Here is an 18,217-nt window from a genome sequence, read left to right on the forward strand (position 1 = left end):
TGTAAACCAGTACCTTTTGGAAGATTATACTTCACTTCATTATAAATCGAAGTTTTAGTTAAGTCGTCGAGATCCTGACCTGCACGGCGGCTACATCTTTATTTATCTTTCATCTTAGGCTAGGTTTTTATAATATGAATATAAAAGTAAAATAAAAAAGCTATACAAAAATAATACAACATACTATAAAAAAACCACCCACGAAAAACCACGGCTTTTTATAAACATATTATTAAAAAAACCTAACCTAGGGTGCCTCCAATAGCGGTGCACCCTAAGCTGCCACAGAGAAAGGAACCGACGTACAATACGTGTCCAAGAACTCCAAGATTACCGCCTTCTGAATCTGACCCTTGATCCAGCCAGCCAGCGAGTCTCTCTAGATGTTGGTCGAGCTACGAGCGTAGCGTTACAAAAACGTTGGTAGCGAATGTGTTATATGATGCAATGCAAACTACTGTCCATGAGTAGATTAAACAGCCACGGTGCCGCTTCACATCCTTGCCTAAAACTCTTTTTTTATGCTAAACCACTCCACTGTCCGTTTACTCTCACACAACCACTGAAATAGAGCGGTTCAAAATACAATGGACTGAAAGGCTTTTTTATAGGCAACTGAGTGACTAAAAATAAATATTAAATCGGAAAATAATTACCTACTCATTTATTTATTTCTCTTATGTGTAACTTTAAACATCTAAAGTTATACAATAATATTAAATCACGCAACGATGCATTTATACTAAGTTTTAGCTATAAATGTTGAATACCTCTAATTTTTGTGTTTCGAATCGTTTTTATAAATGTGGGCCTCTCAGTAGGATGATAAAATCTAGTCAATTAAGTGGATTTCTGCAAAATATCATTATTTTTTGCAATATATGCAAATAGTTTTTGAATAAAACGATACAATAACCGATTTCCCGTTCATTTTGTTATTTAATAAAAATATTCGAATTTTATTCGAATATCTCGTCAGTAAAAATCGAATATTCGAATACTTGAAAGTTTCGAATATCATTGTGACTCGCGCGCGCAACATGGTGTTTCGAACAAATAAACGGCCGCGCGCGCCCCCACATTGTAGGCTGAAATTTGGCTACCATTGATATAGATACAAAGTTGTTATTTTCAATTTTATTTTATTGAAATAGATTTTGCCTAGCATTGTTATGATAACGTTTAAATTTGGGACAATTTTGCAAAAACAAAAAAATTATATGATTCAAGAACTACAAAAAAATACAGTAATATCCTCGCAGATGGTTATATTACTATTATGGAATTATTTGTGAGTTTTTTACATACTTCATATTTCCGTAACGAGTGTACACACAAATAGGCGTATAGCGCCACCCGCGCGCCTCTTTTGAGCTGCTTCTTATTCCTTGAACATCGTTGCGTGCGATCGTCAGTACTCAGTAGAGGGGTAGCACTTGGACAGAGCTCTTAGCTCTGCTCCAAAGCCCCGACGCTCAAGGGCATTGGGCCGACTATCGTCTTAACACGATTCAAGTTATCTAAAGTGATGGCTGTATGTTGCGTATATTTATGGTATTTATTCAATCATTAGTGGCTTAAATTGGAACATATCGCTTTCGGAAAATAAGAACGTAAGATGGTGATTGGTGATGACCATAGATATAAGAAGGTGATGACAATCATGCGAGTCATGCGACGGTAATGACTCTTTTATGGACGGTGAAGATACTGCATGTATGGTGAAACCTTTTTAATTGGAGTGGTTTCAAACTTTAATGAATATTATAAATAACATGTTTTTTTTGTATTCGCATACAAATAATTAATTATAATTCCGATAATAATAAATAATATGGCGGAGCGGAGATAAGAGCAGAATAGCATTGGTTGATTCCCCACATCTTCGCTCTGCTCCTCTTCAGTGGACAAGCATTCCTCACCAGGGAGTGGCAGAGGGAGGGAAGCAGCTGCACCCATTATAGTAGCAATATTTAGACACTTCTACATATTGCTGCGTCCATGTCAAATTCTACATATAATGTATGCCCCCTACGGCGTCTGCCCCCCCCTCCCCCCCGGCCTCCGTTGAGGTCAACTTGCACCCCTACCCCCCCTGTTCACGGGCTAGCAGTGCTTAAATAAAAAATTAAGTAATTCAGACTAAAGTCCCCTGTTAGTTGAGGCCCTTTTCAGATTTAAGAAATTTAAATCAAAGTTGCTATCTGGCAGGGCGCGGACAAAGCCACGTGCGGCCGAGCGTTCCCATGTGTGTGTGGTCACTGGTCACGCACACAGATACCCGACGCGCGCTCGCGCCGTTGCGTCGCTTCGCCTCACCGCAATATAGCTCGTGCTCATTCTCATGATATGATTCTAACTTCTTGACTCGCCACACGTTTATTTTGATTCAATACTTATCCCGCTACTATTTGTGGCTGTGCTATTCTTTAACTAGACTTTTACCGATCAGTAATTATTTCGGCTTGATTTGTTTACCTACTGGACCTTACCGGGTTATCTAACCGTACCTCTTGAAGTTTGTATCACCTATAATAAGTGTCCATGTAATGTAATCCCATCCGCCAACCGTCCGATAAGGAACTTCGTTGCAAAAAGTCGTTCCAACGTCCAACAAACTTATACTAGATTAAGTAAGGCGTGTGAAGCGCTTTAGGTACTCTATGTAGTTATAGACCCCGGCATGCACTTAATAACATAGTTATGGTGTCTACTGATACATAATTATATAGACAAAGATATGAGACATTACGAAACTTGCCTCGCGACGTTGTCAGCTTGCTCAGCTTTGAAGGCATTCTATTGAGCTGGCAACAACGCGAGCACTGCGAGCAGTCTTCTACATTATTTTCTGGAGACTATGGGCCGGGCCTCTACAAACTTCATTAATAATTAAATGCGATTTGCGTAACATGTTTGCATTGCGGCAGATGATTTGCACATCGCTTTGGGCGAGTGGGACGTCGCGGATTACACGTACTACGTATAAGTAAATAAATAAGAAATAAATATTATAGGACATCATTTTACACAAATTGACTAAGTCCCACAGTAAGCAGTACTTAAGCTCAATAAGGCTTGTGTTGAGGTTACTTAGACAACGATATATATATATTATATAAATATTTATAAATACTTAAATACATAGAAAACACCCGTACCCATACGTTTGTTGGCCTAAGTAGTTTAAAATGAATTCGGCGACCGCATTAGGTGAACAACAAAGTGTAATTTGCAGCTTTAAGTGCAACTAATTCAACCGATCGGTCAAATTCCGCACAAATCGCACGCAATTTATCGGTGAGGTTTGTAGAGGCCTTGAAAATTTTCACTAATATGTATTGTCTTTTAAAAACGTTAAATATTTTGTTCCCATTATCTAAACTCCAAATGAAATTATGTTAATATTAGTCAAATAAAATCTATGTATAACGTTAATTATGTATTTATTTATAAGTATCAACCAATACCAACCTGATTACGTCATTACCTACAATTATACATATGCCTGCCTACATATTGTACATCACGTAAATAGGTAAAATAATAATAAATATTATAATTTTTATTTTTAATAATATTAAAATGACGAAATAAATTTAAAATATATTTCTAAGTCCCGTGTTTAAATTCAATTCAAATTTAAACGAAAAAAAGACACTTTGGAATTTGTGAGGATTGATAGAAATTAAACTGGCAATACTATATCGTTGACCTGCACTGCAAAGGGCCTACCGCGAACCACATTCAACGTGTTACCTCTCTGTCACATTTACGTGCGAAGTTACAAGTGCGATAGAGAGGCAACACGTCAAACGTGGTTCGCGGTAGGTCCTCTCCTCTGTTTCGGAACGGAACAGTACTGTAGTGTCTGTGGTTTCGGTATGCGACTCCTGCGTATGCGCTCTTTGTTATTCGTTACTTTTTATTCATTGTTTTGTTTTTTGTTATTTGACTTCGGCATTCTCTACGGACTTACGATTGCTCCACGAAACGGATTTGTTTTACAAGGGATAACGACAACAAGGCACACTGAACGGACAAAGAAACACAAAAAACATGGCTCCTACCCGGCGCTGTCAATACATAAATTGCCTAAATACAAGCGGAACTCATTCATTATTCCGTTTTCCTGTAAAGGATACAAATCGTCTACGAACATGGATAAACAATTCAGGTATGTTTTGTTTTATTTACTTAATTAAGTACAAAAATATTTCTATAACTGTATACAAGTCATCAATTTCATGTTCCAAGTTTTTTTTTATTTTAACTGGTTAAAATGTTCTTGTTGTAGGGGATTGATTTTGTTTTTTGTTAATGCATCCACCCAAGATATCGTTTTTACTAAAAATTACATTGATTCATGTGAATAACCTAGTACTAAATTGACAAAATGCGTAGGTACAAACTACCGTAAAACTACCCAACTCTAGGCCAATAGTTCAAATATACATAGTCCACAAGTCCAATACATAACTGAGTATCAATACCAACATTATTTTATGGCTTGTCTGGGTTTTTGTTCTGAAAATATGACTTGGCACTACCTACAGACATAAATAATACCACTGAACTAGCACCATTCTTGGGCACTAAGGTAAGGCCAGTCTGTAACTACCTACTATTAATGAGATGTTATATTTAGGGTAGTAATGGTAAATATTGGATAACCTAGGTATGTGATTGGAGTACCTATGACTTAAATCAGTTTGGGTTTTCTTTAGTATGATGGGGCCTACATACACTTCCAACATATATACATACACATTACATAGATTTCCATGACCAATTGCCTCCCGGGCGAAAACTCCTATAGTGGTTAATGGCTATGTATAATAACCCTTGTGCACGTCAGCTGCCGCTCCATTGGTGGTTGAGGAATGGCAGCCACCGAAACACGTAAAAAAATATTGTCATCGCCTCACTTTTGATACTTTATTTATTTAATCTTTATTGCACAATACATGAAGGTACAAATGGCGGACTTAATGCCTTAAGGCATTCTCTACCAGTCAACCAATGGGCTAAACCAGAAAGATTAAGTAGGTGCAGTGTCTTTTAAATTAAATGACCGAGACTATATATGAATATAAACTATAATTTGATAAACTTACACATATACTTAATACAAATAAACATACATATATTAATACATACATAATTATACCAAGTGTGAAAGTTTGTCAAGGAAATACTCGTGCAACATGCGCTTGAATGTGAATTTGGTCTGCGCTTGTCTGATAGAGAGTGGGAGAATGTTCCAAAGTGTGATTGCCTGGACAGTGAAAGAATTGGACATGAAACCCGTTCGGTGTTGGGGGACAATGAGCTTAAGACTACGGGAAGAGTGAAGATCTGTGCCTGGACATGGGGTAACAAATTTAAATTTCGAACAGAGATAATCTGGGGCAGACGGGTCTAAACAAGATTGAGTAGAGAGTACAATAGAATATGAAGGGACCTATGCTCTCGAATAGGGAGCCAATTAAGTTAATACTTTGTCAGATGATAGTTCAGGTGCTATTGTTAATTAAAGAAATCGTTTAAAAAAACCCAGTAGTTATCACTGGTAACTAGTGGGAATAACCCATTTGCATTATATGTAGAAAACGAGCTTAGTGGTCAAAAACCGAGAAACAAAAATAAGGTCTTTTAAGTTCATTTTGGCTTTGCAGCTCAGGATCTGAGCTATCACTAGCTAGGGGATGAGCTGCTAAGCTCTCAGTTCGCTATGTATTAAAAAATAACACTGTATAGCAGCACAGGATCTGGTAGCAGCTCTTAGTTCGCTATGTATTAAAAAAACGCTGTATAGCAGCACAGGATCTGGTAGCAGCTCTCAGTTCCCTATGTATTAAAAAAACGCTGTATAGCAGCACAGGATCTGGTAGCAGCTCTCAGTTCCCTATGTATTAAAAAAACACTGTATATTCATATTAATTTTAACTGGTATACAATTTCACGGACGTAAACAACGGAACAAAATGGCTAAGAGCAGGAGAGAGATGGCAAAGGTAGTCTCCGACGTCCGTTAGGGCATGGAAAATGAAAAAGAAGATAGAAGATTCAATTTCAGCTTTGATGTATGAATATCATAAATAAATTCAAACAATTATTGTTTTCAGGCAACATAAAACTCACAACATTGACACCCGACGAATTAAAGAACCGATATCTTTGTGAAGTGCATTTTGATCCATGCTACAAAAATCAAAATGATCAACAAAGAAGATTGGTTGGTACAGCAATTCCAAGACGTCACAACTCTGAAGATGATGCCATTGAGATTGTGAGCTCAGTATCCATACGCGATCAACAATTGAAAGGTAAAACATGTACATGCATACTAATTCATAATTAATATTATAAATGCGAAATTGTGTCAGTTTGTGTATTTGTTACCTCTTCATGCTAAAACGACTGCACGGATTTGGTTAAAATTTGGTATAGAGATAGTTTGAGTCATGGGGAAGGATATAGGATAGATTTATTCCGAAAATCGTCTCATAAGAGGGTTTTAAAGCAGGGTGGAAATATGTTCAGCCAAGGTATGGTTGGATCGGACCGATACAGTGTTAGTACATAATGCTTGATTTATATAAAATATAATCCTTATTTAATTTAGTTGTTAGGAAAGTATGTTCTTGCTGTGTAACTTTTTCCTATTTAACCATTTGTTCACTCTATGTTATTTGACTTTCTTCTTCTTGTCTGTTACCTCCCATGATTCTTCTCACTTAATGGTCTCATCGGAAGATCAGCGATGGAAGCCTCCAGCAACATGCTGAGATGAGGTCATTTCGTGGCACTTTATACTTTCTGTTATTGTTATATTATGTAATGTCTTGTTTGTGTTTAAGTAATTCTATTCTATTTTATTCTAAAAGTTAGAGGGGCACATATTTTGGTTGTTGAAGACCCTTATTTGTTTTAAAAGACCTATCCAACGATGCCCGACACCTATCAGTTCAGTTCAGCAGAAGAAAATAAAATTGTAAAATCAGGGTTTTTTTTTACCACAATAAAAGATTTATTTATTTTTATTTTATTTTTATTTTATGGATATAAACGAAAAAATAAAATAAAAACAAAAATTGTTTTCTCAATGTAACTTTTTTCTATTCGTAGACTGTAATTATTGAATTAAGATTGCGTATACCAAACTATAATTGGGTACTTTTCATGTATGGAGCCCCTACATAAAGGTAACAGACAAGCAGAAGAAAGTCAAATAATATAGAGTGAACAAATGGTTAAATAGGAAAAAGTTACACAACAAGAACATACTTTCCTAACGACTAAATTAAAGAAGGATTATATTTTATATAAATCAAGCATTATGTACCTACATAACACTGTATCGGTCCGATCCAACCATACCTTGGCTGTACATTACAACTGCATATGCAACTAGCACCAACGGTAGCTTTTGTTGCATAGGTCAAAAATATGAATAAATTGTAAAATTAAAGGTTATTAAATACTTTAAATGAAAACTACAGCGAACATGATGGGTCCAGCCATTTTTGAGTTATTGCAAAAGTTTTCTCATCTTAGTAAAAAGACGTAGAAAGCGCTGCGAAGGTACTCCCTTATGCTTGTAATGTAACATGATACATGAACCCTACCTACACTGAGCATGGCCCGACATGCTCTTGGCCGATTTTTATTTAAAGGAACTTTTTCGTTTTTTATATTTGTATCGAAATATTATTTCTCAATTCCAAATCTAATTTCAGAAACTGCAGTTGAAGTGACACCTGATACATCACCACAAAAATTAAAGGTGTTGACCCCAAGAAATGTGTATGGAAAACGAGCGTTGCAAGTATTACACGATCAAGAAGCGGGAAGCTCATCAACTTCGTCACAATTTGAACAAGAGATGAACATGCCAAGCCCGAAAAAAATTAAGCGTGAAAAATCTTGCATGGAGGAGGAGTGCCGTAAGAGAAAAAGATTACTTCACGCTGCTCAAATCGCATTAAAAAATAACAAGGCCCAAATTAAGAGACTTAAAGCGAAACTGGCACCTGAAAACATATTAAAAAAAAAGATGTTCCCGAACACTTCTTCCAAGCTCATCGCCACGATGCAAATACGAAAAAACAATCGTAAGTGGACGAAGGAGGAGAGGCGGTTTTCTTTGGCGCTATTTTATAAATCGCCTGCCGCCTATATATTTTTAAGGGATCAAGGAGTTGTGCTACCTGCTGTGTCAAGCATCAAGCGGTGGTTGTCGGAGTCCGATTGTTTACCGGGAGTAGCAAAAGATACTTTTTCGCAAATACAGAAAAAATTTGAAGATGCCACTCTCATGGAAAAAGCCTGTGTATTGACTTTTGATGAAATGTCTATTATGACATGTTTAGAATATAACAAAAAATTTGATTTTATTGAGGGATTTGAGGACTTTGGCAGAGGAGAGAGATCCCAAAATGTGGCGAAATACGCACTAGTGTTTCTGGCAAGAGGTATATATTCTAACTGGAAAATACCACTATGCTACTTCTTGTCTCATTCCAACGTGAAGTCTCAGAAGTTGCAAACTTTGATTAAAGTGGTAATTAACAAGCTTTTTGAAGCAGGATTGTTACCAAAAGCAACAGTCTGCGATCAAGTCAGCACCAACCAAAGTGCTTTAAAAGGCCTTGGTGTATCAAAGAACATTCCATTTTTCTATGTTAGCGGTCGCAAACTGTTTGCAATTTTTGATGCACCACATTGCATTAAAAACTTAAGGAACAACTGGCTGTGTAACAATTATATATATGGAAATAAGGAAGTTTCATTCAAGGACGTAATTGCAGCATATGATATCGATAAAAAAAATAAAAGCCGGACGCTACTAAAAATTACGCCGAGCCATTTAAGCCCTAACTCATTCCAAAAAATGAAGGTAAAATTAGCTACACAAATATTTTCCCATTCAGTTGGCGCAGCGATCAACACAGCAATACAAACAGGAGAACTGTCAAGCCCTACTGCTGCGAACACAGCCCAGTTTATTGTTCAGATAAACGACTTGTTTGACGCTCTCAACAGCAAAACTAAATTTGACAAGAATCCAAAGAAATGTGGATTAACAAAAGATAACGCTGCGAGGCAAGCGTTAGAAAATGGTCTCAGAATTCTACAAGACTTAAAAAAAATTGTTGTTAAAGGAAATCTAAAAAAGAACACTACGCCTCCTTGTTTCGAGGGCTTACAGCAAAGCATTAATGGCATAATACTATTGTACACAGAAGAAAACACCGAAGGTGTACAGTACTTGTTAACAAACAGGTTAAATCAGGATGTGTTAGAAAATTTATTTTCAACATATAGACTAAAGGGCGGGAACAATAAAAATCCAAGCGCTCGAATGTTAAGGTCAGTCTTTCGTAGCTATTTAACTGAAATGCTAGTACGGCTACCGGGTCATCAAAATTGCGAGCAGACAGATGTATCAAATTGTGACCTATCTGACAATAGACAGAACCTCACCAAGGAGCCGGAGCCCGAGCCTCGGTATTCGGATTCCGAGGAGACGCCCGAGCCTACAGCAAGTGTAGTGCCCCGCAGCGCGGCCCTGCAGCAAGTGGAGACGGCTCCGACGCCCTGCACATCTCGCGCAGCCGCCCGCGCCGATAGCACAGGGACTCCGACTCTCGAACAATGCTCTGTCACTTATTTCGCAGGATATATAGCAAAAAAATGTTTCGACAACTTTAAGTGTAACAAATGCTTGAAGTCGATGACTAAAAATGTCGATTTAAGTGATAAAAAACAATTATTTATACTAGAGAAAACCTATGGGCTCGCTGAAAACACAACATTAAAATGCCCAAGTGTCAATTTTTACCAAGTCATTGACGTTTGTCTAACAAATTATGAGGACCAATTTAATATTATAAAACATAAATTAAATGTATTAAAAAACATGACTAATCATTTAATATGTATTTTGAAAATAGATCACGCTACCGCATATAATATATACTGTACAGAGCATTTGAAATACAGTGTAGAAAAATTAATTGAAACAAAAATCAATTATTACTGCAAATCACAAAAAAGAAACATGATTCAAAATCAACAAAAGCTTAGGTTGTTACAAAATAAATAAAATAAGTAGTTGTCATGCTTGTTGTTTTATTTCCCTAGGCATTTGAAATACCTAGTATGTACTATATATGAATAATCATACGTAATACATATAATGTATGAAGCAGGTACAGTGCTGATGATACCAGTGGTACATGCACTTTCTTACGCCAGTAGGCAATGTCTAAAGTGTATTCCCATTTGTGGGAAGGATCCATTCCCATCTGTGACCGCCTCGGTTTTTTCCTGTCATTGTTTTGACAGTTGCTATTTGAACAGTTAATCGACATTTGTATAATAATAAGGACAGGAAGAAACCGGGGCGGTCACAGGTGAGAAGGATTCATTCTCATTTGTCCCCGCCAGCAACAATGTGAATGGATTCTTCCCATTTGTGCCCGGTGGGGACATGTATTGTGGGAACAGATGAGAATACACCATGTCTAATTCTTTTACCGTGGCCGTGTGGCCGTGGTGGGTGGTAGCAGGCGCAAAATTATTATGACATTTTTATTTTCAGCAGGTCAAATCACTTAGGTAAGACTTGACTATGTAGCGTAGGTATAATATTACCAGCAGAGTTTAATTTTCAGAAAGTATATTAGAACCCGTTTTTGACTACGCTATTTCTCTGTACCCTGCCTCTTCTCCACACCTGTATTGCCTAATATAAGTGCCCTAATTCAGTACACCGCCCTATACGAAAAATAGTTCATAAATTATACATATAGGTACTAAAGATCCGCCATCCCTGTCCTAACGTCATTCAAGTAACGTGACAGTGGTCCAACCAATGGAATGTTGTAAGTAATTAATTACATGCGGACTAATATCGTAAGTATGCATTACTACCACCAAGTTGTTGCTATCGGTAACATGGGAATTAGTTTTTCATCTGTTACCACTGGGAACAACTAAGATATTTTTTTATCGAATCCATTGAATGGGGTTGGCTGGCCCATAGGTTTTACCGGCCAGTCCTACGAATAGTGTCAAATTCTTGTTTTTAGGGTTCCGTACCCAAAGGGTCAAAAGGGACCCTATTACCGAGACTCCGCTGTCCGTCCGTCCGTCCGTCTGTAACCAGGCTGTATCTCATGAATCGTGATAGTTAGCCAGTTGAAATTTCTACAGATTATGTATTTCTGTTGCCGCTATAACAACAAATACTAAAAACAGAATAAAATAAATATCTCTTTCCAATCACCGAAGTTAAGCAACGTCGGGCGGGGTCAATACTTGGATGGGTGACCGTTTTTTATAGATAATGGTACGGAACCCTTCCAGTACGAGTCTGACTTGCACTTGGCCGGTTTTCTTTTTTCTATTGAAATTTTACCGCCTGGATATCCTTTAAGCCAAATCTAATAGAACAAAACTAGAATTAGGCTACCGCGACATAATTTCATTATTATTTCGCGGTAAACCCGTTCATATTATTAAATAGACAAAACCTATGCTACCTATGTTTGTTGCCAACTGCATTGGTTGACCACACTTAGCCGGCAATGTATCTAAAACCGCTTGTGATTTGCCATAGGGCGAGAGGCCTTTAGAGGTTATTACATTTAATCTTCAGCGTGACACTTTCTACTAGCTTGTTGCGTAGATTCTTAGCATCAGAGAAATGTTAATATATTTTTCTCTGTCCCTCTCACCAGAAAAATCTAAAAAATTGTATATGTGATAACTATTTATCAAACAGCTATCTTCGGCAAATAATTAACCTATACAAGGATCCCGGTGGATTCACCTCACACGAAGTCGTGGTCGGTTTTAAAAATGCCAGCAATATAAATAGGCCGACGGCTGTCGCTAAATCGAACGTGTAAGTCCGTCTCTATCGCTCTTGCGCAATTCCAGTGGCAGATGCCCAGATAGACAATTTCCTTATTTCGATATTCGTGGTATAGGGAAACAGTTTCTGGAGATGCTGGTTCGAACCCCGCTGGAATCATGGATCATATTTAACTTCACTTCACTAATAGTTTGACACAACAAACTCATTTTTAAATTATTTTAAATATTTTCTTAATAAGTTATCGCAAGAAAATAAATCTATTCAATTTACTCAATAAAGTGACACCTGTTGATTATTCGTAATCGTTGACAACGACATGTCTAAATAACTTTCAATGAAGATGTATAGATGTCGCTAGGAGTAATAATATTATATGGTATTGATGATATTTCCTAAAAAGTTTTATGATCTGGATGTGACACTTAACGCCATCTAGTCTCCATATTAGGCAACAGCGCATTTTCAGTGACGCCATCTAGTATCGACGCGCTTTTAGGCGGTCGCATTTTAATGTATGGGGTGGCCATATCTTATATATATCTAATCTGTGTATATACTGCGATTAGAAAATCTTAATAAAAGTTCATTTTTTACAGTATGCCTAACAGACTCGCTTATTGATGGATTTTCAGTGTTACTTTTTTTTTAATACTAAGTCGGTGGCAAACCAGCATACGGCCCGCATATGTACGCCTGCAACTCCAGAGGAGTTACATGCGCGTTGCCGACCCTAACCCCCTCCCTCCCCTCGTTGAGCTCTGGCAACCTTACTCACCGGCAGGAACACAACACTATGAGTAAGGTCTAGTGTTATTTGGCTGCGATTTTCTGAAAAACGCATTTTCACTTGAAATTACGTTAGGGTTTGCATTATTATTTTTGACCCGGATGAAGTCCAAGTTCTCATGATGGAGTCAGGAGTTGGTCACCAGAACTCCTAATCTACTAATTATAATCCCATCGTGTTTGGGCTCAAAAGATTTGCCCTGACGAACACCATCTATCTAGATGAGGTCCAGGGTCTCATGATGGAGTCAGGAGTTGGTCACTAGAACTCCTAATCTACTCATTATAATTCCATCGTGTTTGGGCTCAACAGAGTTGCCCTGATGAGCACCTTCAATCTAGATGAGGTCCAGGGTCTCATGATGGAGTCAGGAGCTGGTCACCAGAACTCCTAATCTACTCATCATAACTCCATCGTGTTTGGGTTCAATAGAGTTGCCCTGACGAGCACCATCAATCTAGATGAGGTCCAGGGTCTCATGATGGAGTCAGGAGCTGGTCACCAGAACTCCTAATCTACTCATCATAACTCCATCGTGTTTGGGCTCAATAGATTTGCCCTGATGAACACCATCGATCTAGATGAGGCCCAGGGTCTTATGATGGAGTCAGGAGTTGGTCACCAGAACTCCTAAACTACTCATCATAACCTCATCGTGTTCGGGCTCAATAGATTTGCCCTGACGAGCATCATCAATCTAGATAAAGTCCAGGGTCTCATGATGGAGTCAGGAGTTGGTCACTAGAACTCCTAATCTACTCATTATAATTCCAACGTGTTTGGGCTCAAAAGATTTGCCCTGATGAGCACCATCGATCTAGATGAGGTCCAGGGTCTCATGATGGAGTCAGGAGTTGGTCACCAGAACTCCTACTCTACTCATCATAACTCCATCGTGTTTGGGCTCAATAGAGTTGCCCTGACGAGCACCTTCAATCTAGATGAGGTCCAGGGTCTCATGATGGAGTCAGGAGCTGGTCACCAGAACTCCTAATCTACTCATCATAACTCCATCGTGTTTGGGTTCAATAGAGTTGCCCTGACGAGCACCATCAATCTAGATGAGGTCCAGGGTCTCATGATGGAGTCAGGAGCTGGTTACCAGAACTCCTAATCTACTCATCATAACTCCATCGTGTTTGGGCTCAATAGATTTGCCCTGATGAACACCATCGATCTAGATGAGGCCCAGGGTCTCATGATGGAGTCAGGAGTTGGTCACCAGAACTCCTAATCTACTCATCATAACCTCATCGTGTTCGGGCTCAATAGATTTGCCCTGACGAGCATCATCAATCTAGATAAAGTCCAGGGCCTCATGATGGAGTCAGGAGTTGGTCACTAGAACTCCTAATCTACTCATTATAATTCCAACGTGTTTGGGCTCAAAAGATTTGCCCTGATGAGCACCATCGATCTAGATGAGGTCCAGGGTCTCATGATGGAGTCAGGAGTTGGTCACCAGAAATCCTAATCTACTCATCATAACTCCATCGTGTTTGGGCTCAATAGATTTGCCCTGATGAACACCATCGATCTAGATGAGGTCCAGGGTCTCATGATGGAGTCAGGAGTTGGTCACCAGAACTCCGAAACTACTCATCATAACCTCATCGTGTTTGGGCTCAATAGATTTGCCCTGACGAGCATCATCAATCTAGATAAAGTCCAGGGTCTCATGATGGAGTCAGGAGTTGTTCACTAGAACTCCTAATCTACTCATTATAATTCCAACGTGTTTGGGCTCAAAAGATTTGCCCTGACGAGCACCATCGATCTAGATAAGGTCCAGGGTCTCATGATGGAGTCAGGAGTTGGTCACCAGAACTCCTAATCTACTCATCATAACTCCATCGTGTATGGGCTCAATAGAGTTGCCCTGACGAGCACCATCAATCTAGATCAGGTCCAGGGTCTCATGATGGACTCAGGAGTTGATCACCAGAACTCCTAGTCTATTCATCATAACTCCATCGTGTTTGGGCTCAAAAGATTTGCCCTGACGAGTACCATCGATCTAGATTAAGTCGAGGGTCTCATGATGGACTCAGTAGTTGGTCACCAGAACTCCTAATCTATTCATCATAATGGTAATTTGATGGTGCTTGTCGGAGTAAATCTATTGAGCCCAAACACGATGGCGTTATGATAAATAGATTACGAGTTCTGGTGACCAACTCCTGACTCCATCATGAGATCCTGGACTTCATCTAGATCGATGGTACTCGTCAGGGCAAATCTTTTGAGCCCAAACACGATGGAATTATAATGAGTAGATTAGGAGTTCTAGTGACCAACTCCTGACTCCATCATGAGACCCTGAACATCATCTAGATTGATGGTGCTCGTGAGGGCAAATCTATTGAGCCCAAACACGATGGAGTTATGATGAGTAGATTAGGAATTATGGTGACCAACTCCTGACTCCATCATGAGACCCTTGACTTTATCTAGATCGATGGTACTCGTCAGGGCAAATCTTTTGAGCCCAAACACGATGGAATTATAATGAGTAGATTAGGAGTTCTAGTGACCAACTCCTGACTCCATCATGAGACCCTGAACATCATCTAGATTGATGGTGCTCGTGAGGGCAAATCTATTGAGCCCAAACACGATGGAGTTATGATGAGTAGATTAGGAATTATGGTGACCAACTCCTGACTCCATCATGAGACCCTGGACTTCATCTAGATCGATGGTACTCGTCAGGGCAAATCTTTTGAGCCCAAACACGATGGAATTATAATGAGTAGATTAGGAGTTCTGGTGACCAACTCCTGACTCCATCATGAGACCCTGGACTTCATTTAGATCGATGGTACTCGTCAGGGCAAATCTATTGAGCTCGAATACGATGGAATTATAATGAGTAGATTAGGAGTTCTAGTGACCTACTCCTGACTCCATCATGAGACCCTGGACTTCATCTAGATTGATGGTGCTCATCAGGGTAAATCTATTGAGCCCAAACTCGATGGAGTTATGATGAGTAGATTAGGAGTTCTGGGGAGTTCTGGTGACCAACTCCTGACTCCGTCATGAGACCCTGGACCTCATCTAGATCGATGGTGTTCGTCAGGGCAAATCTTTTGAGCCCAAGCACGATGGAATTATAATGAGTAGATTAGGAGTTCTGGTGACCAACTCCTGACTCCATCATAAGAACCTGGATGGACTTCATTCGGGTCAAAAATAATAATACAAACCCTAACGTGATTTCAAATAACACTGAAACTCTATAGCACTAATGTGCGCAAACGATTGGCATCTTGACTACGCAGCATGGGTGCGTAGCCACCATGCCAATCGATACGACAACGAAACACTATCTGTCTCTCTCTCGTACTAATTTTTTAAATTTGTCTTCTTTGTGGTGCAATAAAGAATATTTACTTACTTACTTACTTACTAATATGCACAAACGATTGGCATCTTGGCTGGGCAGCATGGGTGCGTAGCCAACATGCCAAACGTTTACGATACGACAAGGAAACACTATCTGTCTCTCTATCGCACTAATATGCGCAATCGATTGGCTTCTTGGCTAGGTATCATGGGTGCGTAGCCAACATGCCAATCGTTTACGATACGACAACGAAACACTACTCTCTCTCTCTATCGCACTAATATACGCAAACGATTGATATTTTGGCTAGGCACTAAGCAAGTGTGTGGCCAACATGCCAATCGTTTACGATACGACAACGAAACACTATCTGTCTCTCTATCGCACTAATATACTTTATTTATACCTGCAGTCATTTAGTAACTTCTTCATTTTCCATTGGTGTGAAAGAGACAGAATAAAGAGCAAGGGTTATAGTACACTCTGTAGTCTGTACACTTATTAGTAGTGTACATAAAAAAAAAAAACTACTGTGCATATACAATAAAATAAAGAGTGCCCATATGATATCATATGACACTAAAATTAATGTTGCTTGAAATTATATTGAAAACTATCAAGATTATTCTAGTCTGCATTGAAACGCGCGTCGCGTTGCCGGCGCTCGCGTACCGAGCGCCAACGCCATCTATCGAGCGTTATTTCGTGAAATCGGAGAACGCTCCAAGGATTAAGGGCTCTTAAGTGCATTATGTAATAATTATAGAAGTGTAGGTATTTTTGGCGGAAACGTAGATTTGACTGCCATGTATTTAGTAGCACATCGATTCCGGTAAATCAAAATGGTGATTGGTGATTGCTTGATGATTTCTATAGAAAACTGAAGTATGGGACGCCTCAGCCTGGACCCGGACTGTCCTAGCGTGGATTTATTTATTTATACTTTATTGCACACATAAACAAATATGTACAAATAGCGGACTCTACCAGTCAACAATTGGGTCAAACAGAGACATTTATGTTGATGCAGTAGAAATTAATACCTATCTAACAAGGACCAATTGAACCGTGAAATCAAACAATATTATATATAAACATAAAATAAACCTACATAACTCTAATTTAATACTACTACTTATTATGTATAAAGTAGGAACAGCGATACACAATAATATCTACTTAACTATTACAAAACCTGGGGCGATGGACATGACCACTCTCTCGCAAACGGCAGACTTCCCCTATAAACGACTTGGCCTCAGCACACCAACAGCCAGTGGTTTCCACAACAGCCACAACGCAACAGCCAGTAGTTTTATATATAAAATAATCATCCTTTATTCGCTAAGCAATGACAATACTGGCTCCATTCCATAGTTGCTGCGTCCCGGCGAAATCCATCGCGTGAGTTATGAATAAATTACGCCGTCCACTTTTATTTCTCTTTATTGTTTGCCAGCTTTCTGTTATGATGGGGCGGATGGCTTGTTTAGGTGCTGAGGTAATGCCAAAATAGGGTCATTACATCATTATATCAGACTTCTATCGCCTGTTATTTTGCGTTTGAGCACTAATTTCCTGCGTCTCCCTCAGACGCTTCCAGCCTTCTGACACACGTGGAGTTCGGCCTTCGGCCTTCGCTTTTAAGAGACTTGGAGAAGTTGCGGAAACTGCACACAAGTCAGATGTTCCGGGTCTTCGACCCTATGCGGACTGTCACTGCTAAGGCCTCTCTTCGAGTACGCAACATGTCCCGGTCCTGAGCTAATCGCATTCAGAAGTGACGCGCAATCTTCCGAATGACGTCCACCCGACGAGCCAACGGACGCTGGCCGCTCCGGGACGAAAGCGGCCACCATTCCGTCAAAATTTTGGTCTTCGTGCCATTCTGAGGAGTAACATGGACCGATCAATTCTATTATAGTTTGGTTATGTCGTATCCCACGTAAAACTAGGTATCAACTTTGAGGTGGTGCGTTAAAGGACTTTAGCTGAAGTGTATAGGTTTATCGAGGTTAAAGTTACAATGTACGCTATATATAGTTAGGTGCAACAGTGTGAGTGTGGCGTTACACACACACTACACAACAAATATTAGGAAAAAACTCTAAGAATCTTTTTATTCAGGCAAGCCTTTGAACTCCTTAAAATTGTGCCAAAGGGTTCCAAAATTTCGGGGCACTAAACCGGT

This window comes from Cydia pomonella, chromosome 4, assembly GCF_033807575.1.
Source record: "Cydia pomonella isolate Wapato2018A chromosome 4, ilCydPomo1, whole genome shotgun sequence".
NCBI lineage: Eukaryota > Metazoa > Arthropoda > Insecta > Lepidoptera > Tortricidae > Cydia > Cydia pomonella.